Source organism: Eleutherodactylus coqui, chromosome 11 (assembly GCF_035609145.1).
Source record: "Eleutherodactylus coqui strain aEleCoq1 chromosome 11, aEleCoq1.hap1, whole genome shotgun sequence".
In the NCBI taxonomy this organism is placed as follows: Eukaryota; Metazoa; Chordata; class Amphibia; order Anura; family Eleutherodactylidae; genus Eleutherodactylus; species Eleutherodactylus coqui.
In genome coordinates, this window is record NC_089847.1 from 20,326,237 (window position 1) to 20,351,027 (window position 24,791).

The 24,791-nt window shown below is 45.7% G+C and overlaps 1 long non-coding RNA gene across 2 annotated transcripts in view; it reads left to right on the forward strand.

Annotated features, from left to right (window-relative positions):
• Positions 1 to 23,146, forward strand: part of LOC136582614 (uncharacterized) — a 64,752-nt gene extending 41,606 nt beyond the window's left edge. The window contains exons 1-3 of one of the 2 annotated variants that reach the window (XR_010787202.1): positions 13,534 to 13,582; positions 18,179 to 18,283; positions 21,881 to 23,146. This is a non-coding gene — a long non-coding RNA (uncharacterized lncRNA). Of the gene's footprint in view, positions 1 to 13,533; positions 13,583 to 18,178; positions 18,284 to 21,880 lie in introns of those variants that run through there. The other variant, XR_010787203.1, reaches the window with a different exon arrangement.
• Positions 23,147 to 24,791: the final 1,645 nt, after the last annotated feature.

Consider the following 24,791-nt stretch of genomic DNA (forward strand, 5'->3'; position numbering starts at 1 on the left):
TGGACGCAGCAGTGGCTTTAAGAGCGGACAGCCAGGAAGGTAATTATGTGTCAGGTCCGGCGGCTCTCGGGGTCTCCAGGCCCGCACCACTGGTCGGTCCTAGCACCCGGGCTTCGGGGGTGCGGCGCAGGGAGCCGCGGTCCTTGTGACCTCGCCTGGCCGCTGTGATCCGGTACGCCAGCTCTGTGCACGCGCTCCTGTGCGCAGAGGGCGTGCACCTAGTTAGCTGGGTTGCTGGGGACGGTGCGGGTGCTCACATGTACTGCATACTACACGCATGGGTTTTGTTTGTGCAGCATCCGAGGAGCGGGATACGGCCTAGGAGACAGCAGGGTAGAGTTTGGGCCTTGTCACGGTGGCTCTACCATCTCCCACCTGGGTGACATGTCCAAGGGGCTGAGGACAGGTTAATAAATAAGAAACCTAATGATGGATTACCTTGGTCTCTTATGTCACGCGTGACGCCACTGTTTCTTCTGCCGCAGGGGAATTCCTGGATAGCGGAGTAAATCCACGCATCACACGGGATTCTTTTAAGACACAGCCTCCGGAAATGGACGAGCGGCTGGTCGCTTTACTTGTGGTAACCTGTTGACAACTCTGAAATACATGCCAGCAGGAAAACAGTGCAAATGCATCAAAGTAGTGTAACAGGGAGGACTCACGGGTAAAAAAGAGAAACCACAGTCCTGTTATATGTGGGTCCTAATCCCAGCAACGCTCTCTCTTCTCTCCAACACTCACCTCTCAACACTCACATTTGATAAAACCGGGTGCGCTGCATGGCGGTTCCTCACTCTCTCTCCTAGCACGGGAAGAGTCCTTCCCTATCTCCAGAACAGAAAAACCTCAACCCAGAACTCTCTTGCACACACCTCGCATCCACATATATATCACAAGGTCACGTGACAAACAAACGGATACATTTTCCAGACAGTCAGCTCACATACCAGACACTGCATGGCGGTTCCTCACTCTCTCTCCTAGCTCGGGAAGAGTCCTTCCCTATCTCCTAGGTATGGCAGTCCCAGGGCAGGCTATAGATGCCTTTCCGCCTCTTCCATTCTGGGCCGCACAGGCTGAAGGTGCCTGCGTGGTCCTCTTGCGCTCTCCAGAACAGAACAACCTCAACCCAGAACTCTCTTGCACACACCTCGCATCCACATATATATATATCACAAGGTCACGTGACAAACAAACGGATACATTTTCCAGACAGTCAGCTTACGTACCAGACACTTAGCCCTTTCAGTGCTGCAGATAGGCAATACACATCATTCATGCAACACGGAAGACACTGACATTACATAGACAAATGCATGCATACAGTTATGGAGGGGCCCCATTGTACTGGGCCACTACAGTTGCGTAATACACAGTAACTAACTTTACATTACTTTCAACACTGCCTCACACACACAGCATGCAAAATGAACATGACACATACTATCTTACCACGTATTACATGCATAGTAACATGGTATGTTAGGCTAAAGGGAGACAATGTCCATCCAGTTCAGCCTGTTTCCACCCCCCTTGTTGATCCAGAGGAAGGCAAATAAAAACAATGAGGCAAAAGCCAATTTAGCCCTTTTGGGGGGAAAAATTCCTTCCCGACTCCATAATGGCTGTCAGAATAATCTCTGGATCAACGCTTGAAAGTTCCGGATCAACAACCCCGCTGGTTATTTACTGTCTATATCCTGTAATATCATAGCGCTCTAGAAAGACGTCTAGTCCCTCTTATAATCCTCTATTGAGTTCACCATCACCACGTCCTCAGGCAGAGAGATCCACAGTCTCACTGCTCTTATAGTAAAGAACCCCTTCTGTGTTGGTGATGAAAAATGCTTTCTTCTAGACGTAGCGGATGCCCTCTTGTTACCGTCACGGTCCTGGGTGTAAACAGATCGCGGGAGAGATCCTTGTATTGTCCCCTCATGTATTTATACATAGTTATTTGATCGCCCCTTAACCATTTTTTTCCAGGGTGAATAATCCCAATTTTGATGCCTCTCTGGGTATTCCAGTCCCGTCATTCCATGTATTAGTTTAGTTGCCCTTCTTTGAACCCCCTCAAGCACTGCTACATCCTTCCTGAGTACAGGAAAGCCAAGCCAGTGTATGAGGATGTGTCGCCACACAGCAGTACGCAATGTATTGTATATTAAGGCAGCTTCACACAAGCGCAATACGCAGAGAATACAACCCATTGATTTCAATGGGTTAGTTTGTATTTGTCATTTTTGCATGCGGAAAGAAACGCAGCGTGCTCTATTTTTGTGCACATTTGCGCACCAAAGATCCCGAAATGCGCAATTCCATACTATACAGAACACACCTAGACCTCATTAGGTCAAATAGCCTTTTAATTCGGGGTGTGGTAGTGTCTCGTGCGTAAAACCCCTGCACTACATGCACAAAAAAGACTCATTCACGACACAAAATATATTGTGCTGAAGCGTGCGCAATTCACATACGCTCGTGTGTCAGAGTGTTTCATATCAATCAATGGTGGACGGGAAGCTTCCTCTTAGGGCTGATTCACACGAGCGTAAGCAATTTCTGTCCAATTTCACTCTGTATGTGCGTGTTGCGTGCGTTTTTGTTGCCACATGTGCTACTTTTACATCTTTGCGCGATCAGTGCGTCATCCGTTTTTCAAGCGCGTAATAAAAAAAACACAAGAAGACTCAATTGATGTCCCTTTTTTTTTGCCTTCCGTGTCTTCTGGCAACATTGGTGTTGGCTGCGCTTTTATTATACTCCCATAGATTCCAAGTGCGATTTTGGACTGTGAATACGGACCAAAGAGGAAGTACTGCATTGTTTTAATTGTGCGCAACATTGATCCCCATAATAAAACGCGTCTGAATACCGCAGTGTACTATAATGGGTCCGGTACGAGCGATCACAAGATTCCGTTCATTCTCATCAAAATGCCATAAGCTCCTGATTGACCGGCGCTGCAGAGCGTCTATCGATCACGCCGGGGAAAGACGTCTGCAGATTCCTCTTTTACAGACAGCACCTTGAAAGGGATTTTTTTCTCAGCATCTTGAAATTACGCGAGTCAAATGGCTAAATATATCATTTTTTATCTAAGTGCTGATGTGCGGGGAACGGAGGAGTGGATGGGCATTTAATAAGTACTGCAGGCTTCTCTCCTAATGAGGCGCTGCTCACCGCTGGCTTCTCATATAACATACAAGCTTCATCCGAGAACAGCCGAGATGAGGCACATTGGAAAGGAATTGACCCCTTAAACGCCGGGTTTACACAAGTGTTGTGCGTATTTGTGCTCCGTTTTTGCAGAATGGTCGTTGCATATTTGCGTACGTATCGGCGTATTTTACGGTACATTTTGTGCGTATAAGTCATATGCAAAGGAAAGCACTAAAAAAACTCTCAGCCATTGAAATGACCAATTAGTTTTAAGAGCTCTAAATGTTCTCTTTCCCTGCACAAATACATAAGGTCTTTTTCACATGGGCATCAAATTAGCGCAATTAGCGCGTAAGAAAACTCGCAAGAAAAACGTGTGAATAGATGATTTCCCGCTACCAGTGTAATTAGTGGTGAAATTGCCCATTCACACGATTGGGAGCTGTGTGTTGCTTTAAAAAAAGCGCTGCTGCTCTGGGAGGAGAGAAAGAATAAGCAAAGCCCCGGGGAACCCCCTTCTCCGTGGAGCTTCCCCTCTGTGGGGAGAGAGAAGTTCCCCTGCAGGGGAGAAGAAGGAAATCCTCAGCAGCGCAATGTCGGGGTTTCCCTGCAGGGGAGAAGAAGGAAATTCCCAGCAGCGCAATGCCAGGATTCCCCTGGGGAATCCCTTATTCTGCTGGGGAATCCCTTATTCTCCCCTACAGGGGAAACCCGGAATTGCGCTGCTTGAGATTTCCCTCTTCTCCCCTGCATGGGAACCTTTCTCTCCCCGCAGCAGGGATATTCCTCCAGCCCCGCTGAGATGAAGGGAAGCCTTGCAAAGAAGGGGGTTCCCTCGGGGACTTCCTTCATTGTTCTATCTCTCTCACTGCTGAGGGGGAAATCCCTCCAGCCCTTTGGAAATGAAGGGAACCCGCAGGGAGTGCTCTCATCCCCGTGGGAATTAACAGCAGCATACAGCACGACATTTAAAACGTGCTTCTGGGTTTAGCAGCGTGGCAGCACTCCCTCCCTTTTTGTCCAGCTCCCATAGGAGTCAACGGAAACTCCTGCGCATTGCGCACCAAAGATAAGTCAGGTCCTATCTTTTCACGCAGCAAGGAATTTCAGTCGCTCAGGTCCTATCTTTTTAGGGCTTCGTCATTTATTTCAGTGGTCTCATTCTTATTAGCGGTATTCTCACCTGTTAATAGTACGGGCGAGAAAAGATAGGACTTGCCATATCTTTCCCACACAAAGTATTTACCGTTCATGCGCAAATATGCCCTGTAGTGGTGAGTGTAGTGGCGCATACGGCCATCTGTTTTTGCCATAAAGCCTGACGAGGTCCCGGTATGTGCTTTTACCCAGGGAGTTTGCGCAGCGTATTGTGCATCTCATTGAGTAGTGCGCACATTCATGAACTTCCCATTGACTTCTATGGGCACCTTTGGTGCGCAATGCGCAGGGAAATGGGGTAGGTCCTATTTTTTTTGTAAAAGCGTGAAATGTGCTCAAAAACAAAACCGTTAAAGTGAACGAACCCACGGACATCAATGGGTTATTTTTTCTGTGTATCGCTTACACAATGTTTTTGTGCGCAAATGTACGTGCAAATACGTCTGTATGCATCCAGAATTAGGTTTAAACTAAAGTTGTCAGAGAGTATAAGTCGTGGAGTCAGACCTGTGACTTGAGCCCCCATGTGACAGCACTTCTGTCACCACCACCTACTATGCGCCAGTTACTTAATAGTATCTTCCATTCTGGCATTGGAGCATTGGAGCATACAAATGTACCCGACGTGACTGCTGCACCCCGCCATCTGTTTTACAAGGTCTCTAAATTAATAAAAGGGGGCCTTTCCTTGGAACCCCCGCTGATTAGCCAGATGAGAGCCTTTCTTGTTCTGGAGGACCCAACACATCCATGTATTCCAAGGACAGCCCATTGATTTCAGTTGGAACTGTGTAATGCTTGATTTGACCCGTGGGGGCGCTGCAGCAGAATTGAACACTTGCTGCCAGGTTCTTAAGCGTTGGATTCCAAAGCATTTATTCAGTTTGCAAATTTTTAGCTGCGTCAAAACATTGCGGCCAAATACGCCGGACGATGTTTTGATGCGGCCGGAAAAGATAGGTCTTGCCCTATCTATTAGCTGCGATCAACTGGCAGCTCCCATAGGCTTCTATGGGAGCTGCCGGCAAAGGGAGGAGGAGAGAGTTTAGCGGCTAACACTGCTAAACTACAAAAGCTGGTTAGATTTAAATAATAGAAGCCATGCTGAGCATTTCTTCCGACCACAGGAATTCCGAGCTGTGGCGTCTTTACGCCTCACCCACCTGGTGAATGAATAAGAAAACGCGAATTTTATCTGGGACTTGGTCATAGCTTTTTCCTGTTCATGTGTTTTTCGGCTGCGATATGTCTTTTGTCCGGAAGGCATCTTTCGGCTGTGTGAAAGAGGCCTAAGGGTGGCTTCAGATGAGCTGTGAAGGTCACGCTATCATGTGCATATCAGTGCTTTTTAGTGTACTTACTGCCTTTCCGGGGACCATACACATTAGTGCGGGACACACCCGGACTGGGATTTAAAAGGCTGTGCAGCCTAATTAGTCCCCGGTGTTTTTGATTTCCCTGGCCATTTCATTGCGCAATTGCGCAGGGATTGGATGTGCATTTAGGGACTGGTGTATTATGTCGCCACCAGTAGTAAGGGGTGGCGACATGATATAGCTGTCAGAAATAGCTACTAATGCCCCCAGCTGCTGATTGGCTGGGGGCGTGTTGAATCCCCAGGCGCACAGTGGCGACACTGAGAGCTACAAGCGCAGGCGATGGCACAGCCGACGGCAGGAGGACAGCGATGACGCTGGGACCAGAGGCGGCGGATGAAGCATAGCGGGGAGTCTGTGAGAGGCAGTGCCCTCAGTGGCAGGAGCACTGGCAGCACGGGTGGCAGGACGAGAGAGCGGCTGCAGGAGAGCCGGCGCCAGGAGGAGAGAGACACTGCAGGAGGAGACTCGGTGGCAGACCTGGCAGGAGAGGCACAGCTTGTAGCAGCAGCCTGTACATTGAATTTTGGATGTCCTGGAGGGTTAGGGTAAGGGTTTATTCGCCTATCATGAAAACAGACCCTTACACTAAGCCTCCAGCACTGGCAAAAAAACCATGTTGACGGTGCTAGGAGCATTCAGAAATCCGCCAATCGGCAGCTAGGGGCGTGACAGGGGCATTCCTCTTCCCAAACCCCTATCTTCCGGTAGCGTCAAGGTACACCAGTACCGTGCATTTGTGCAACCTCATAGGCTCCTATGGTGCCTTTGGTGTGAAAACGCGCACCAAAATAGAGCATGTTGCGTTTTTTTGTGAAAGTGAGAATTAATCCATTGAAAACAATAAGTTCTATTCTCTGCGAATGCAAGCACGGATTTTGCGTGTACAAATGCGTCCGTTAACGCGCTCACGTGCCTGTTCACTCTGCACAATCCTTCATCATTTTTGGTTTTTTAAAAGAGGTGTCAGAAAAGTCCGAATATCACTCTCTACCATCGGGGTTAACAGGGCTGTCCGGGTGGGATACTGTTTTTTTTTTTTTTTAAATGGACCCAAATCTCTTAGTAAAAGCAGCGGTACTTACCAATCAGAGACTGTAGTGGTCACATGACGTTCACCTGGCATCATGGCTCCCAGCATCTGAGCGGTGATGCCAGGAGAACGGCACATGACCACCGCGGCCTCTGATTGGCTGCTGCAGTCAGGTGGTAGCCATTCCTAAACAAAGACCCTGAGGACTGCGGGGCCGCAGTGCTGGATCGCCGATTCAACGGCCGCGTACGTAACTCTGCTTTCATTGTTTTAACAGATTTGGATCCATTTTTAAAACATCTTCTCACATTTATTATTTTTTTCCAGTCCAACCATTTTTCTATAGAGGCAAAATCCCTTTAATACTCACCTTTCTAGAATTAGATGTTTATTCCTCCGTTGGCCACTAGATGTCAGTCATGTCTACAGCAAGTTTCTGGATCATCTCTTTTTGTAGCCATGAACTAAATTGTTATTAATAGATTTGTTTTAATTGCTTGTTTACATATTTTGCACTATTTAATAAAAATATCATTACGTCAGTGGATGCCCCCATCGGGACCCCATCCATTGGCTGCAGTCCTGGATGGACCCTTCTAAGTAGAGGTTTTCTATCATTAAATGTTTTGCTTGTTTTGGTCACTAGATGGCACTCAACGTCCGGGGAGAATTTCCTATTTTCTGCAATGAGGTTCTAGATCACCACTGGATGTCTTTCTGTAGACGTGAAGTTGTATGAACTACTTACGTATTTTCATGAATATGCTTCTTACTTTCATCGAATGTATTGAAGAATTATACATTGTATATAAACTCCAAGTGTGATGTCATTTTATTACTGACACTTCCTGTTCTGTAGAGAAAACTTCCCAGCCGTCATCTTAGTATCATAACAGGCAGGGTTACAATGATAGGTGACATCTATATATAGATCCACCACTCATAATAGGTGATGGTTACAGCTGACCTCCTCCCCTCCCTGCACAATGACCTCTGCACAGATCACAGCATGCCCACAATATGGAAGTCAATGGGTTCAAATATGTGAATGGCCCCTGAGACTGCTGTAAATTCTGCCTCTAAATGCTGTTGAATGTGGCTTGGTCAAGATGGCCGCCCCAGATTAGAAAACTAGAAAGTGTTTACGCATCTGGTTTGGATTAGTAAATAAAATATAGGATGTGTTTATTATATATTTAAATATATGACACACTGGGAGGAGCAGCTGCGGGGTACGGCAGCTTTGTGTATCTTGTAATATCCTCCTCTGTCTCTTGTTTGCTGTTGTGATCTGCCAATAGACAGAGGAGGATAATTCAAGATACACAAAGCTGCCCCGCGTAGTGACTGCACTAAGGTCATTATAAAATAACATGCAGTTAGGGGGCCAGGGCATAGAGGGTCCACTATTGTGGGGGCACGGTGGGAGCTATTACTATTGTGGGGGCACGGTGGGAGTTATTACTATTCTGGGGTATGGTGGGAGCTATTACTATTCTGGGGTATGGTGGGAGCTATTACTATTCTGGGGTATGGTGGGAGCTATTACTATTCTGGGGTATGGTGGGAGCTATTACTATTCTGGGGTATGGTGGGAGCTATTACTATTCTGGGGTATGGTGGGAGCTATTACTATTCTGGGGGCATGGTGGGAGCTATTACTATTCTGGGGTATGGTGGGAGCTATTACTGTTCTGGGGGCATGGTGGGAGCTATTACTATTGTGGGGGCACGGTAGGAGCTATTACTATTCTGGGGGCACAGTGGGAGCTATTACTATGGTGGGGGCACGGTGGGAGTTATTACTATTCTGGGGTATGGTGGGAGCTATTACTATTGTGCGGGCACGGTGGGAGCTATTACTATTGTGGGGGCACGGTGGGAGTTATTACTATTTTGGGGTATGGTGGGAGCTATTACTATTCTGGGGTATGGTGGGAGCTATTACTATTCTGGGGTATGGTGGGAGCTATTACTGTACTGGGGGCATGGTGGGAGCTATTACTATTGTGGGGGCACGGTAGGAGCTATTACTATTCTGGGGGCACAGTGGGAGCTATTACTATGGTGGGGGCACGGTGGGAGTTAATACTATTCTGGGGTATGGTGGGAGCTATTACTATTGTGCGGGCACGGTGGGAGCTATTACTATTGTGGGGGCACGGTGGGAGTTATTACTATTCTGGGGTATGGTGGGAGCTATTACTATTGTGGGGGCACGGTGGGAGTTATTACTATTCTGGGGTATGGTGGGAGCTATTACTATTGTGGGGGCACGGTGGGAGTTATTACTATTCTGGGGGCAAGGTGGGAGCTATTACTATTGTGGGGGCATGGTGGGAGTTATTACTATTCTGGGGGCAAGGTGGGAGCTATTACTATTGTGGGGGCATGGTGGGAGCTATTACTATCCTGGTGGCACCGTGGAAGCTATTACTATTCTGGTGGCACGGTGGGAGTTATTACTATTCTGAGGGCATGGTGGGAGCTATTACTATTGTGCGGGCATGGTGGGAGCTATTACTATTGTGGTGGCACGGTGGGAGCTATTACTATTCTGGGGTACGGTGGGAGTTATTACTATTCTGGGCGCACGGTGGGAGCTATTACTATTCTGGGGGCACAATGGGGTTATTGCTTGTCTGGGGACACAGTGGGGTCTCATTGCTATTCCAGGGGCACAGTGGGAGCTATTTCAATTCTGAGAGCACATTATTACTCTGGGGTCATAACTGGGACTGATTACTACTCCGGGGGCACAACAGGGGCTATTACTACTCAAAGGGGAAGCAGTGTGGGCTATTGCTACTCTGGGGGTACATTAGGAAATTTAACCACTTTGGGGGCTCAATGAGGGTCTATTACTACCTCTGGGGGCACAACGGTGGCTCATTACTACTCCTGTGTGCACAATGGGGGTTCATTACTACTTTTGAGGCATATTTGGGTACTTATTAATACTCTAGGGGCAAATCAGGGGCACATTACCACTTTGAGGGTGCAATGGGAGATCATTACTACTTTGGGAGCACTAAGAGGTGCACTGTGGTATGAAAACTAGGAAAGAAAAGATGGCGCGCCCCCTGTTTTACTTATATGGCATAAATGCCAGGGAGTCCATTATTGGTTGTACTAATTGGTTGGCTGAAGTGCTGCCAACCTAGGTGATGCCACACTTTGGAAAGGGTTGTGATTTGAAGAATGTACAAAGAACTTGGCCCAGGCGCAACCATCGGTCAATGAAATAACAAGAGCCAGAGTTGTGGGACGGACCTGACTGCTCCGTTTATTGAAGCAACCTGCACAACGCGTTTCAAGTATACCAGCCTCTTCTTCAGCTACAGCGGGTGCGTGTACAGAATGAAGCAAGTGCGACGAAACAGAGAAGATAATGCGAACAGCAGAAGAGAAAGGAAACATCATAAATTGTGAAATGATGTATGGAAAGATCTCATGGATTTGGAATGTGGAAGTCCGAGAGAGAATACCTTTCCGTGAAAAAATAAGTAATTCAACATAAAATTAATTGTAAATAGACAAAAATGACAAAATGGCGCGCAGATTCTTATAAAATTTAGATACATTTTTAAAAAAAACATGTTTTAACCCTCTAGTGACCGGGCAGATTTTGTCTTTACATCGTTATGTTCCATAACATTTCTTTTTCGTCAATATAACAATATGAGACTTGGTTTTTTTCTGGGACGAGTTGTAGGTTTTAATGGGGTACATTTTTGGGTACATTTATGTTAGTTAACTTTTATTAATTTTTTTTTGGAGGGGGGGGGGTCAGGATAAAAAAACTAATTTCACCATTGTTTATTTAAGTTTTCTTTTACAGGGTTCACCATACGGTCTAAATGAAGTTTCACCTTTTATTCTGCAGGTCAATACAACTCTGGTGATTTTCGGGTCTGCATGAAGGATCCAATCAGCGATTTATCACCGATTGTTCTTTTATTGCATGAGTAGTTTGCATGATAATTGTAAGGTGTAAAAGGGGCCTTTAGTATTTTTCTACAATTTACATCCTCCCAACGGAGCTATGTGACAATTGATTGATTTACGTTGCAGTTTCCATCGGTAGCATTTTGGGGTAAATGCAACTTTTTGATTGGTTTTTATCACATTTTTTTGTAAGACAGATAAACCAAAAAGTATCAATTTTGTCATGGTAATTCCCCCCCCCCCCCCTTTTACGGTGCTTATTGTGCAAAATAAATAATGCGCTAACTTTATTTTTTGGGTCAATACCATAACGGCAATCAAATTTATATATTTATTTTCACTTTTTATGGCTTTGGCACAATAAAACCCGCTTTTTAGTTAAAAAAATTGTATTTGATCACCGCTTTCCACGACATCTAACATTTTTTTGCCAAACAAAATGTATACAGCAGCTCTGAAGTTGAGTAACACCAAATGGGGGCACGTCTAACAAGGGGCCTGATCCGAAACTTCAAAAAGTCCAAATGCAGTAAAGTAGAAGCAGACAGCACAGCCACTAAGCGCTTCAGTTGTCAGATGTGCAGACTTTCTCTGCTTTATTTCACCAAATGTATTTTCCATTAGTACAGTTTTGATGTTCATACGACTTTTGATCACTTTTTATAGTTTTTTTTGAGAGGCGGATAAATGAAAAATAGCAACTTTGGCGTTATTTCTTATTTCATTTTTTTACATCGTTCAACCTTGTGGGATAAAATAGACGGGTCATCAAGAATAGTACGATATGAAAGACGCAAGACTTTAAAGTGTGTGCGCTAAAGGAGCCTGCAGACAGACGGAAATATTGTATCATCATTGTTACGGATTAGAAATAGTCTGTTCACAGGTATCTTTTTCCAATAAAAGATTTATTAAATAAGAAAAAAAAATACCACGATATGTTATGTTAATTTTTTTTTTTTCATGACGAAAGAGGTTTGTAGAGAAAAATGTTTATAACTTATTTTTTTAAATAAACTTTGTTTAGCTCTTTTTTTTCCCATCAAGGGAACATGAAGATGTGATTGTTAGTATACTACACTGCATTACTTATGTAGTGCAGTGCAGTATACTTTGGACAGCTGCTCTTTCAGACCCTGCCTACAGCAGGACCTGATTGGCTGGTGTTTCTGACTAGATAAGAAAACTAAATCAGGCCTCTGGCTGCCATGGAACTAATCGATTCTTAGCAATTGCATAGTGGGGTGTCGAAGGATGACAGTGGGAGCCCCCTCTCCCTGCCACCCACTTACATGTCGTGATCACTATTGATCATGGCATGTAGGTCTCTCCACTCCTGGCCGTCACTGCAGAAGCTTAGCGGTCAGTAGATAGCGGAGCCGCAGCTCTTCCCAATACAGAACTCCGATGTTGGTCTTAATTCGACTGTTGTGTTGTAATGACAGCCTTGCATAAGGCCTCTTATTGAGTGCCGTAAAAATACATACGCCTGGTCGCTAAGGGGTTAATGAACTAAACAAGAACAAGACAGATGAAAATGGCAAAGCGACGTAGTAAAAGCACTGAATCCTGTAAAAGCTGCACAGAAAATGCCCTAAAAAATAAGGACTACGTATGTATCTATATAAACATCACTATCATTGTGTAGAGCTGGTATCTGACAATTATGTGGTGACTAAATTATGTCCATTAGCAGCTTATCACCTTCATTTGCATGTAAATGAAGCTACGGGACCTGTATGCAGAGAACAGCAGGTGGTCTGTTCTCAGCATTCAGCTCCTTTGTTTTGCTGTGGGGCTGCAGGCTGAATACAATGTAATCAGTGCTGCCCGTGGAGAATACAGCACCATGGACAGCAAGCACAGCATGCGGTCTATGTTATCTTCTCTCTGGCTGAATGATGGATTTTATGCTCACCTAAAAATCATCATTCAGCCAAAGAGTGAAAGTTGGGAGCATTTACACACAATGATTATCGCTCAAACGATGGCTTTTGAGCGAACTTTGAGCGATAATCGTTGTGTGTAAATGGCACTTAAGGCCATCAAGTTATAAAAGTTGTCTAATAAGTATCTTGCCGCCCATATATGTATTTATAATTTTGAGGGGGGTTTGAGAGCAGAGCAAAATTTGTTTCTTGGGGGCTTGTGCCTCTGATCTTGTAAGAGTCTAGCTGGTGCTGCATTAATGGGTCGCTTAAAGGGATTGTCCTAAGGTTACAAGTTATTCCCTATCCATAGGTTAGGGCATAACTTGCTGATCGGTAGGGTCTCACTGCTGAAAAACCCTTGCTGTTACCAAGAACAGGTATCCCTTGCACCCCCCACAGTTAGGAGGAGACTGAATGGAGGGCTGGATGCACTTCACCTTCAATGGAACGGTGGAGATAGCCAAATGTCAAGCGCTCAGATATTTTCGTCAGCTCCATTGAAATGCTCTTCCACCGCTCCTTTCAATCTGACATCACTGCAACCCCTGCATCGACAGGTGGAGGTGGACACAAGACCCCCATCCACAAGATCAGCAAGAGACCCCCACCAATTAGCAGGATGTCATCTTGATACAGTCCCTTTAAGACCTTCTGAACAAGACATTTTAAAGTTATTGACAGCTTCGGTGTTTAGCAGGAAGAAAAGTTGCGTGGGGATAGAGGGGAAAAGGGGGTCCCAATCTGAACTTTTGCACCAGGGCCCATGAGCCTTTGCATAACGTCTAATATTGGGGCTCCCAGTAGCAAGACTCCGACCCTCCAATTTTTCTCTTTGCAGTCTCCTTCAAATTAGGATATTCACTTTCATTGTCTTCAAGTGGATGTGCCAGAATCAACTTTTATCACCTACCCCTACGTGTCATTTGTGAGTGCACAGTAGAATACTGCTCCACACCCGGGACCGCCGCCATGTGAGTGCCTTATAGTCGGGTAAAAGGCAGCAAAGGGGCGCTATACAGAGCGCGGTCTGAGATAAAGTGGCGGTGGGGTTTTCCAAGTGATGCCTGATATTTTCCTTGTCTCCGTCCATCTGTATATGTGTGTCGCTCTCTCCTTGTGTGCACAGGTTGCTGAGTACATGATGGTTATTGGGTACAGATAGGAGGCCTCCAGGGATCTGTACTGATGGATGGGATGTGACAGTCGCAGGCAGAACACGGCCCGTCCTGCAGAGCACAGGAGGCTGCGTTACTCTGCAGAGCAGCAGCTCCCAAGCACAGCGCCTGTCTGCTCTAATTAACATGGAGAGACGAGGAAGGGGGGGCAGCGCTAGGGATAGGAAGTCATGGAAGGGACCAGACAGCAACATAGTGGAGGGGAGAGAACATGGAGGCAAGAAACAGGTCAGACGGAGATCACAGAATATCAGATGGGCTTATTGGGGATCAGCAATGTAATCTATGTGATCAGCAGTAAGATAAAGTTCACTGATGGTGCAGCAGTAGCAGCGGGGTGAGGGGGGTGGGTAGGAAAAACCAAGCAAGGGTTAATAAATAATTCACGATGAATCTTGCAGACTTGATGTTGAATGAATACAAGAATCTGAACATGGAAAACAAACATGGGAATCATTGATCCCCGTGGAGGGGGGAGGTAACGACTGGCTATGTATCGTAATTTAAGATCGGGCTTATGTTATGTGAGCTTCTCCCTTATAGAGGCTCGGTTTTTGGTGGAGTATACGGGCAGACATATCATAGTGGCAGGACCTTGAAGACACTGAGGTCCAATTGCCTTTGTATTGGTGGTGAAACCCTGTGCAGGACTCCCTTCTCCAAATGTGAAAGTGTTATGGAAAAGTGGCAGAGGGGGAAACAAACACTTCTGTCCTGGGTGACACCATAATGGGGGGGTCCTAGATGAATCATTTTTCTGAGGCGCCCTCTGTCTTTATTATATGTCATTGTTGCAATATAAAGGGTTTTTAGCAAATGTTGAACATATTGGATCCATGATAGGTTAGTAGAGATACAGCGTCAGGATGGGTTTCCTATTTGTCTTGGCATTAGGTTTTTTTTAAACTCCAGCATTGTAGTGAAACGCCAGAAAGAAACCTGATGCCAGACGTGATCTATGGGATCATTCATGACATTTGGTGCATTAATCGTGACACCATATGCCTCTGTGTACTAGACAGAAAGATATTGCATGCTGCATTTTTCTGCTCAACTACAGGCAATGGACTGGTGCACGAAAATGTCATTGGTTGTCTCCTGCCCAATTATAGACCAACCGGCTGGACACCATGTAGGCTACCAAAAGATAAGTGTTTGGTTTTATTCATATTGGTCAAGTTGGAGTGTGAAATATAGTAATTGTTCTATGTTGTTGCTATAGGTGGGGGAGATAAGCTAAACAGCATGGAAGAGTCCAGAAACCCGAATTGAAGATTAAGAAATATCGCGCATGCGTGTGCCTTCTTAAAGAGATGTTGCTGTCTAGTAAGGGTGAGAGAGAGCAGAGACTCGTAGCTCCTGCCCGTTTGAGAGAGAAAGAGGTACTGAAGGAGGCGAAGTTGTGAAGGTTGACTTCAGTGACCACACTGACTCTTCTATACATCACTGGTTCCATTGAGAGTGCTCCAACACCCGCTTGTCTTCCTCAAATTGCCAAAGCTCTTCGTTGCACATGGCAAGATCCAGCCCTGGTACATCTGTGATAGGTGGGCATTTTATGTGGGGACTGGAAGAGGTGGCAGCTGGCCCATCTAAGGAACCACATAATTCTCTTACACTCACCAAAGTATGTGCACTCAGCTGTAGACCGAATTCAGAGGTGCAAAGGCGAGCAGCCCCAAAAATTGCAGACGCAACTCGCATCGGACAGCACATGGTCACCTATCTGTGTGTTGTCCGATCTGCGGGGACAGTGGACATTGTAGTGCTCATGTGAATAGTCTCATAGGCTATAATGGGTCCGGACAAAAAATACAGCCATCTGAATAAATCCTTAGAAGGATGCTAGGCATCATAGTTGATAAAATTTTTAGATATGTTGTCAATCAGTGATAGGACAATTATGGGGTGCTGTCAGACATGGATTGGTTATCATTATTTCTCAGTTGTCTATACATAATGAAAAGGGAAGTTCTTTTTAGAAGAGCTTTGAACAGTGATTCAACCCCATCTGTGTTGTGTCCAAGTTCTTCTCCAGTTCACTGTACAGATAATTAGACATATCTGATTGATAAGGCTCCGAAACCCTTTGAGTATTATCTAAATTGAGCCGAATATGCTAACATTGCCGTATAGCCCTATCCTAAAGGTTGGCCTGGATAGGTGAAATGAGCTGGTGGGCTGTCCAATGCTAAGCGGACAGAACCGGGAGTAGATATCTCCTTATAGGAAGGGTTAAGTCCAGGCGGCAGTCTATGTTGCTGTTTCGGGTGCAACTGTCAGGACATAATGAGCCTGGAACACCCAAACTTCCAGACACATCAGCATCGAGAGCTGCCCCTCACTGACCCCAGACAGCAGGGGATCGCTGTGGGGTGATGACCCCAGACACACAGGGCACAAGACACAGAAAGACCAAATTCCTTTCATCGCCACTTCTGATCTCAGATGTAAGACACCCCCATAATCCTGCGCCCTCCCCACATGCAGTCATCATTCTGCTCTAAGTGGGCTCAGCTAGGCAGAAATGTCACGACCCCAAACACAGAGACAAAAGAAGTCCGATATTTGCTGCTGATTGCAGGATCGTTGTTATGACCGGTACAAAACCTCCCCAGAATCCTAATCCTTTCCCTTGTGCCTTCCTGCTCACTTTTCCTTGGCTCTTGCTGCTAATGCATCTTCATCTGGGCGTAGTCTTAAGTGTCCAGCAACATCTTGGCATATAACAAGTTACTAAAGATGTTGATAGACATATGATAGGTGCCATCCCAAGTCCTCTCATTGCTATTAAAGGGGTTGTTCCATCAGGATAAACACTGTCCCTATGCGTTATACCCAGGGGCGTAACTATAGAGGATGCAGGGGATGCGGTTGCACCCGGGCCCAGGAGCCTTAGGGGGCCCCATAAGGCCTCTCTTCTCCATATAGGGAACCCAGTACTATAAGTAAAGCATTATAGTTGGGGGCCCTGTTACAAGTTTTGCATTGGGGCCCGGGAGCTTCAAGTTACGCCTCTGCCTATAGCTACCATGGTTCTCCAACCGTAAAGGGCAATACTCACTCTGCGGGATTGGTGCCAGCAAGTATTGTATGGCTATGAGATTTGCACTACTCTTTTTTGCCAGTTCCTGGTATATATTCTAGTAAATCTGTCAGGTCACAGAGGCCTGCCCACTTCTTGAAAAGTAGAGCGCTGAAAAATAAAGTTGTAAAATAGGCATGTACCAACTTTTTGCAACTTTTTAATGCCAGACAACTGGCACAAAACCCTTGATAAATTCCTCATAGTGCTCTTCTGCAGGTTGTCTTTGTATAGTTGACTGCACTTTTCTGTGCTGTTAAAAAGTTTATACTGGCATATAACAGCGCATTTGGAGTCCAAGAAGATAATCTTTTGACATCTGCTTTGTAAATGGAGCTTTATGGATACGTTTAGTGCATGTTTTGGGAGTTTTCATAGTCCAATGTAGGGCTCAAACACCATGTGAACAGTACAGGATCTTTGGGGGATGCTGGTTGCCTGCAGTGATAACAGGGAACATAGGATCTCCATTCTCAGGATGGATGGGGATCTCTGCGGTCAGACCCCAACTTATCAAAGTTTTATCACCTATCCGTAAGTCAATCTTGACCCTTTAAGGACACGATTGGTGAATTTTCTATTCTAGAAGGAAATACGCTTTAAATCTCACTGTAGATGTAATCTTTCATCCTTCTTGATGTAGTATATACCACTATTTTTGGAAGCTTCATCTATTCTAGACTAAGCTGGGTATCTTCACTGTCCTTCTCACTCTAGTGGGGGGCTCTATCATATAATGGAAGGCTGGACACCAGTATATTGTATAGATGTACTCCTACAATCTGTTCACATAGTGTTTGAGCCTTTTGTCTGAAGAGAAACATCCAGGAGGATTTCTTATTATATACCTACAATGGAAGGCTGCAATGTGCTTTGGCGGGATGCCTTTGTATAGGGGACTACGCGTTTCTATAGAGTTGACGAAAAACGGCCCAACGGAGTCCAAAAGAAAGATTTTTTGGCATCTCCCAGATAAATGGAACTCTATGGATATATTTAGCATATGTGGCTAGAGCTTTACTGGCCTAATGTAGGACCCAAAAGCTATGTGGACAGAGCCTTAGGGTGGCTTCACACACAGCACTTTTTGGAAGTTTTTGTTGCACTTTTTGTGCCAAAGCCAGAAGTGTATCCAGCAGGAAGGAGAAGAAGAAGTCCTTCCATTATAGTTCTTACTATTCTTTCATCCACTTCTGGTTTTGGCTCAAAAAGTCAATGTTGTTTTCCAAAATGTTGTGCATGAAGCCGGTCGTACTGAACAGTGTTTTTGGTAATGTCTCAGCTGTTCCTTCTCTGCCCCCTTCCAGCGGTGCCGATGACCTTCTGCCCATCCTGGCGTTTGTAGTGCTGAAGAGCCGCATGTCCCATTTGCTGTCGGAGTGCGCAGCGCTGGAGGAGTTTATACACGACGGGTTAGTACCCAACTATTACTGTGTACGGCTTCTACCATGACAGTTTATGTAAGTATTACTGAATCTCCACTAGCATTGGGTAATAGCAGGGAGGCGCTCTGTCCCTGTAATGTCACTCACTTTCAGCCAGCCGGGTGACATGTCTGCTGTTGTGACAGCTTTATTGTCTGTCGCTTGTTTCCCTGAGCGAGTTCTGCAGACTCACGTCTCTGTCTATTCCTCTCGGTCACTTTACCCCCCCCCTTCCATCTCTCCTTCCCACCCCGTCTCAGTGTCTCGGCTCCATTCTTCTGCTCGTCTTCCTTACAGGCTATTTTTACACTTCGCTATGCCCCCCCTTGTGCCGCTCTTTACCGCCCCTAGACGATACACAGCACTTTCTTCGGTTTTTATATATTGTGGGAGAGTCAGCTCAGGTAGAGCGCGGGGTTGCAGTGTGAGCGGCAATCAGAGACCACAAAAGCATATAAAGTCCATACAGGCTTGGCCTGTGTTTATTAGAAGGCGTAAAAATAAACAAATACAGCCTTAACTTCAGGCATAAAACAAAAACCTGCTTATCCAGCACTTACTATACAGAGTCCATCCCTGACTATATGGACGGCTTGCTGCAGCCGTATGAAAACCACACACACTTATACCAAAGTCCAAGTACCATTGTACCAATGTCCCTTGGTAAGGGATAAGGCGTCTCATGAGACCAGCAGCTACCAGCAGCTTCCAGCATCTAGCTGCCCCCGGCCTCCCTTCTATCTGCAGCTTGCAGACTTTTATGGGCTAGGAAATTACCCAGCCTCCGCTCCTTGGGAGCTTGCCTCCCCCTAACAAGCCCTGGAGTGGAGGGGGTTGAATGGACAGCCCCACTACCAAGCCTGCCATCCATTCCAAAAAAAACAGGCCCAACACATTTTGTAAAAGCATCTCCAGCAACTATATGTTGGAGATCACATCACATCCCTGTTTTTCCCTATGTCCCATACAGTGAGACACGAACTCCCTTCATATCCACTGTGCGTAACATCTGAATCGAGGTGGAACATACTGACCGTCCATTATTAACCCCTGAAGTGTCTCACAATAGCGATACGCTCATTATCAAAACCAATCACTCCACTAGAAGAAGTTGTTGGAGTGGAGTGAAACTTTCTACGTATGGTTATAATGTTGATATAAGTAAGCGATTACAATATCAGAGCAACAGGAGAATTTATGGCAGAAAACTGACCCCTTGCAAGGAGCCTCTAGTGCCCTGTTGTACCGCCTCTATCTTGGATACAAGATGTGAAAAAGGGGATATGGAGACTCTTCTACCCTGTTGTACCACCACTAGCTTGGATACAAGATGTGATATGGGCAGGCATGGAGGCTCTAGTACCCTGTTGGGCCACCTTTAGCTTGGATACAAGATGAGATACGAGCGGGCATGGAGGCATACAGGTTCCATATGGTATCCTGCGGCATATCGCTCCGCATTTGCTCTAACTGAGTGTTGTTGGAGCTCTAAGGAAACTCATACAGCATTTCATTGTCTGCTCCGAATCGTACATGAGAAGTTGTGTACACAAATCACTGACACATGACACTAGTTAGTATTATCCGACAATGAAGTTCTTCTGAGTTTATTAAAAGGAAGACACGTGTGTGTGTATATATATATATATATATATATATATATATATATATATGCTTTACCACGTATGGACAGGCTGATGTGAGAAACATATGAAAAGATACATATACCATAGAATACATATATTATTACTATAACAGAATAACAGAAGCCTCTAGATCGTGCAAACTCGTAGACTGTGGAAGTTGGCATCCCAGATGGTCCCATCCATGTTCTATTGGTAATAAATCTGGTGACTGGACAGCCACAGAAGTGTGACAATGTTGTGAGGACATTCCTGTGACCCCCTTGTATGTGTGGCCGAGCCCAAACTAAACCTGGATTCATTGCTGAAGACAACCCGGTTCCACTCCGTAGCATCCAGTTTCATCGTTCCCAACACCACTGCAAACGGAGGCAACGTTGGGTGTTAAAACAGAACATGTAATACACGTACACCTCCTAACAGTCCGGCCAGAACGGCCGGTGGGGGACAATTCATCGATACGACCATCCAGCTTCTTCCATCCCAATAATGCACCCCTCTCAGACTCTGGTAACGGGGTGAAATCTCTTCTCTGCGTCGTAGAGGCGTCTAGTGGTCAACAAGCTCTACACAAGCAGAAGAAGAGGTCACTACACACAAGGAGCCTCCGAGAGCCTCTTATAGGCCAAGGGGGGAACCACTTTTAGGGCCTCCAGTGACAAGACCGTCCATCTAATCACCACACCTCTCATCATTTACAGATCTGCCTGAGATGGAACTGCACACCGGGTTTTGTAGTAAAACGACAACTTCTTCTAGGTGCTGGATTTTTTTTGACAATGACTGTATATATTCAGTATGGCCAGACATAAACACATAGAAACCCTACATGGTGAATATTCACATGTTCAGAACATCGGAAGGTCCAACCTTGTAAAGCATACAAGAAGACACCAGATGCTCTAGTCTAGATGATTACATTGTCATAGAATCATATTTAAAAGTGACTTGTAGCAATGGGGAACCTTATAGGGGCCGTCTCACCATGACAGTCCTTGCCATATTAGTGTCAATGGACATCATACAGGGGGTCACCACTTATGTCCCCCGTCTAATTGGCCAGAGCAGAGAACCACTAATAAAGAGCAGCTCTGGCGTACCCGTCCTCTCCATATATTACATGCTCAGCCACTCAATTGTTACAAGCTATGTGTAGGACCAGCTGTAACGTCCCATATAGGAGCTTGAAACGTGTCAATCAGCTGGCCACTGGGTCGGCTTGAAGTGGTTGTCTTGATCAAGTGACCATCAACATCAGGTTTTTGCCATTGTATCCAAATCTACGAGGCCCTACTGTAGTGGCTGAGCCAAAGATTTATGTTAGAGGGATTGTGCTAAGAAAGCCACCCCCTTCTTGGACATGCACGTTTGGGAAAACCCTGGCTCTGTAAGAGTGGTTCCCACCCATTCTGGCGGACCTTGTGCTGTCCTTGTTTTACAGGACGGCCATTTATATCAGTGTCTGTCCTGTAATTCTACATTTCCTGAGCAGTGGTTTCTGCAGGGGATATGGCTGGCTGAGCGCTGCCTCCTTCGGCAAAATCAGCTGATTGCCAGAGGTGCCGAAAACGTGACCTGGGGCAATCAGCTATTCACCCGCGGACTCCACATTCTGAAAGTGATGGTGTATTTTGGCACAACCCCTTTAATAGAAGAACCTGTTATCTTGTCTGTTGGTCACTTAAAGGGGTTGTCTCATAAGAGACAATCCCTTCCAACATACATACAAGTGCGATGCAATTTTTACCATTGAAACTATTGGAAGTACTTGCGTGTGAAACGTGGGAAAATCGCAAGTACATAGATGCGATACATTTTTAAGAAAACCCGCATCATGCCATCATCCAAGTTTCAGAGTGCGAAATCAGTTGGAGTTTCTCGCATCAATATCACTCTCGTCCGTGTGAATCCAACGTAATCCATTTCTTCTTCTTGTCCGCAGATATCTGATTGGCGAGGAGGGTTATTGTCTGACCTCTCTGCAGAGCGCTCTGGCTTACCTGGAGACTCTTCCTGTGCCGCCATCACCCTCGGCGGTCTGAGGAGGAAATGCATGATGAAACGACTAATGTTACAAGCTGCATCTGTCCTGTGGATGGATCTCACATTATTATGCACCTTACCTGCGTACATGAAGAAATCGCCAAACACTGGTCATTCTCCCAGGAATGTGAAACCGAAAGATAGTGTAAAATACATACATTTCCACCAAGTCCATCTCTGTACACGACCCAGACTATTCTAACATACATATACTGTATGTAAAGCTGCTCAGATCGTTATGACCACTATGGCGCCTCCTGCTCCGGGTGTCACCCAACTGTCCTAGATCCCTGACTGATACATCCCCCACTCCCATATTCCAGGACAGTTGGGTGACTACCACCTTAAGATCTGTCATGGCAGCCATATTGGTTGTCACACAGCTTTTCCATAAACAGAAATTCCATGAAGCTGTTTCTGGGAAAGCAAAGTGCAACTTATATGGCCGCCAACGTCCGCCATCTTTCCTGGACTCCAGGCTATCCTAGTTGTACGGAATGTGGCAATCCGGAATCGAGGAACGATGGGTGATTGTCCATACAGGAGCTGTAAGGACGGCCATATTGGTTGTCACCCAGCTTTCTCAGAAGGATGCAAGTAAGAAACATCTGAATAAAGTCTTTAACAACGTGATGGAAAAGGACGACTCAAGGACTCCCATGTAGCGGCCACGGATTGAGGTTGGAGGGGGATGCTGTTTCCTTGCGGAGATGCTCTACTCAGCGTTGCATCTTCTTGAGAACATCACATATAGCTGAAGATGCCTGCGGAGCGCGGTTATACTCGGAGCACGGGGCTGGACAACCAGCAATGCTTTAGGCTGTTAATCACATACTGATAATTATAATATTGCACTAAATTATATCTAGTATCCTTTTAGCATCGTAGACAAGCTGCGGCGCTCCAGATGTTCTCAAACTACAAATCTCATCCGGCTGGGGCCTGTAGTTCTACAGTATCTGCAGCACCAAGGTTGCTAGGTCCGTGGTCTGAGACCTGTGGCTGCTGGGAAACTACAACTCCCATGATGCTTGCTGACAGCTGGGGCTCCACAGACTGCAGAACAATCTTCTACAGCTGCAATCTCCAACCGGTGGCAGAACTACAACTCCCAGCATGTTGGAGATCGCTGCACCGGCCCATAGGGGTCCATACGGTTCTGCTTATTCCTTTATGCTTGAAATAGTTATTTTTTAATAAAGACTTTTCCTGAAATTGTTATTTTTTCCTGAAAGTTTCTGTAACAAAAGACAATAAGAAACAATTGGGAGCGTTCCATGTATTCCATCCTGGCGAGTCATCGTGAGACTGGACCAAGTACTCGGAATGGAACGTTACTGCTGTCTTATAAGGAGTCTATTTCTAGCTCCGCTCCGTGGGGCTCGTTGTTGGCATCTTCGGAACTTTTTACCATTTTGTTTTTAATTTACGAAACTTTATAAACTATTTTTTTTCTAAAATATTCCAGAAGAGAAAAGTATTTTCATGCATCGCACGGTAATGCGCACTTTCTTACATAAGAGATAGGGTCACGTCCCATAACACTTAAAGGGAATCTGCCTGCTGGAACCTGTTGTCCAAACTGCCGGCATGATGTGATAGAGCAGGAGGAGCTGAGCGGACTGATATATAGTAGTATGGGGAAAGATTGTACTATATTCATTTATATCTCTGCACATCTGAGCTGAACAGTCCAATGGGCGGAGCTATCAGTGATTGACAATAAACTCTGCATGTACAGTCACTAATAGGACCGCCCACTGGACTGTTCAGCTCAGAATGTGTAGAGGTATACATGAAGTATGGTTACCTATAGGGAATAACTACATGCTGTGTAGTAACCATGAAGTTGCTGCACTTTTACGTCAGTCCACCTCAGCTCTTGTAGATCAGTGTGGGAACAGATCTGTAATTGGGTGTCCTCCATAGCCTGCTGTGAGTCTGTAGTATACGGAGGTTGTCCATTATCACAAATTTATAGAAACTCAGAAAAACACACTTGTTTCCCATTTTGTGCCTTATTACTGAAGTATATGGTGCGAGATGAGGAGAATATCGTGCAGCTGTTGTATAGGCTCTGTGCTCATGACATTGCTTCGTGCATGAAGCCTATTACCGCACCTCAGATATTTTTGGAGAGGGTTTAAGAGGATTCATGCACCCTCCCTACTCAGTCAATAGCACTGCTTCCAGTTAGTGCTTAAAGGGGTATTCCCATCTCATAAAGTGATGACATATATCCAGGATGTGCCATCACGTTATGATCGGTGGGGGTCTCATGATTCTGAGAAAGAAGGAGCTGCAGCGCCGATTCAACATTGTAGCCCCTTCACCGCTTTATCCTGCACAATGGCACCCTGGCCACATGGTTGTGAAGGGAATTGCAGCTGCTAGCCCTATTCAGTTGACTGTATCTGTACTGCAGCTCCCTGCGTGTTGGAGTGGCTGGGGAAATGCTCTACAGGGAGAGACTGTGAAGGGGCTGCAAAACTAAATCAGTGCTGCAGCCCCTTCCTTTTCAGGATCACCAAGGGTCCCAGAGATCATAACTTCACTGGTCATAAAGTGTCAGTATATCTTACTGCTATACAGTACTGGTGTACCTTGACGCCACCGGAAGCTAGGTGTTTGACAGGGGTTGCATGGAGAAACGCCCCTGTCACGCCCCTAGCTTCCAATTGGTTGAAATCTTTATGGATTTTTGCCTGGGCAGGAGAGTTAGGGTTATTTTTCCTGTTAGGCTTACATTAGATGTAAGCCTAACAGGGAAAGTAAGCCTAACCGTAACCCTCCAGCCCAGGCAAAAATCC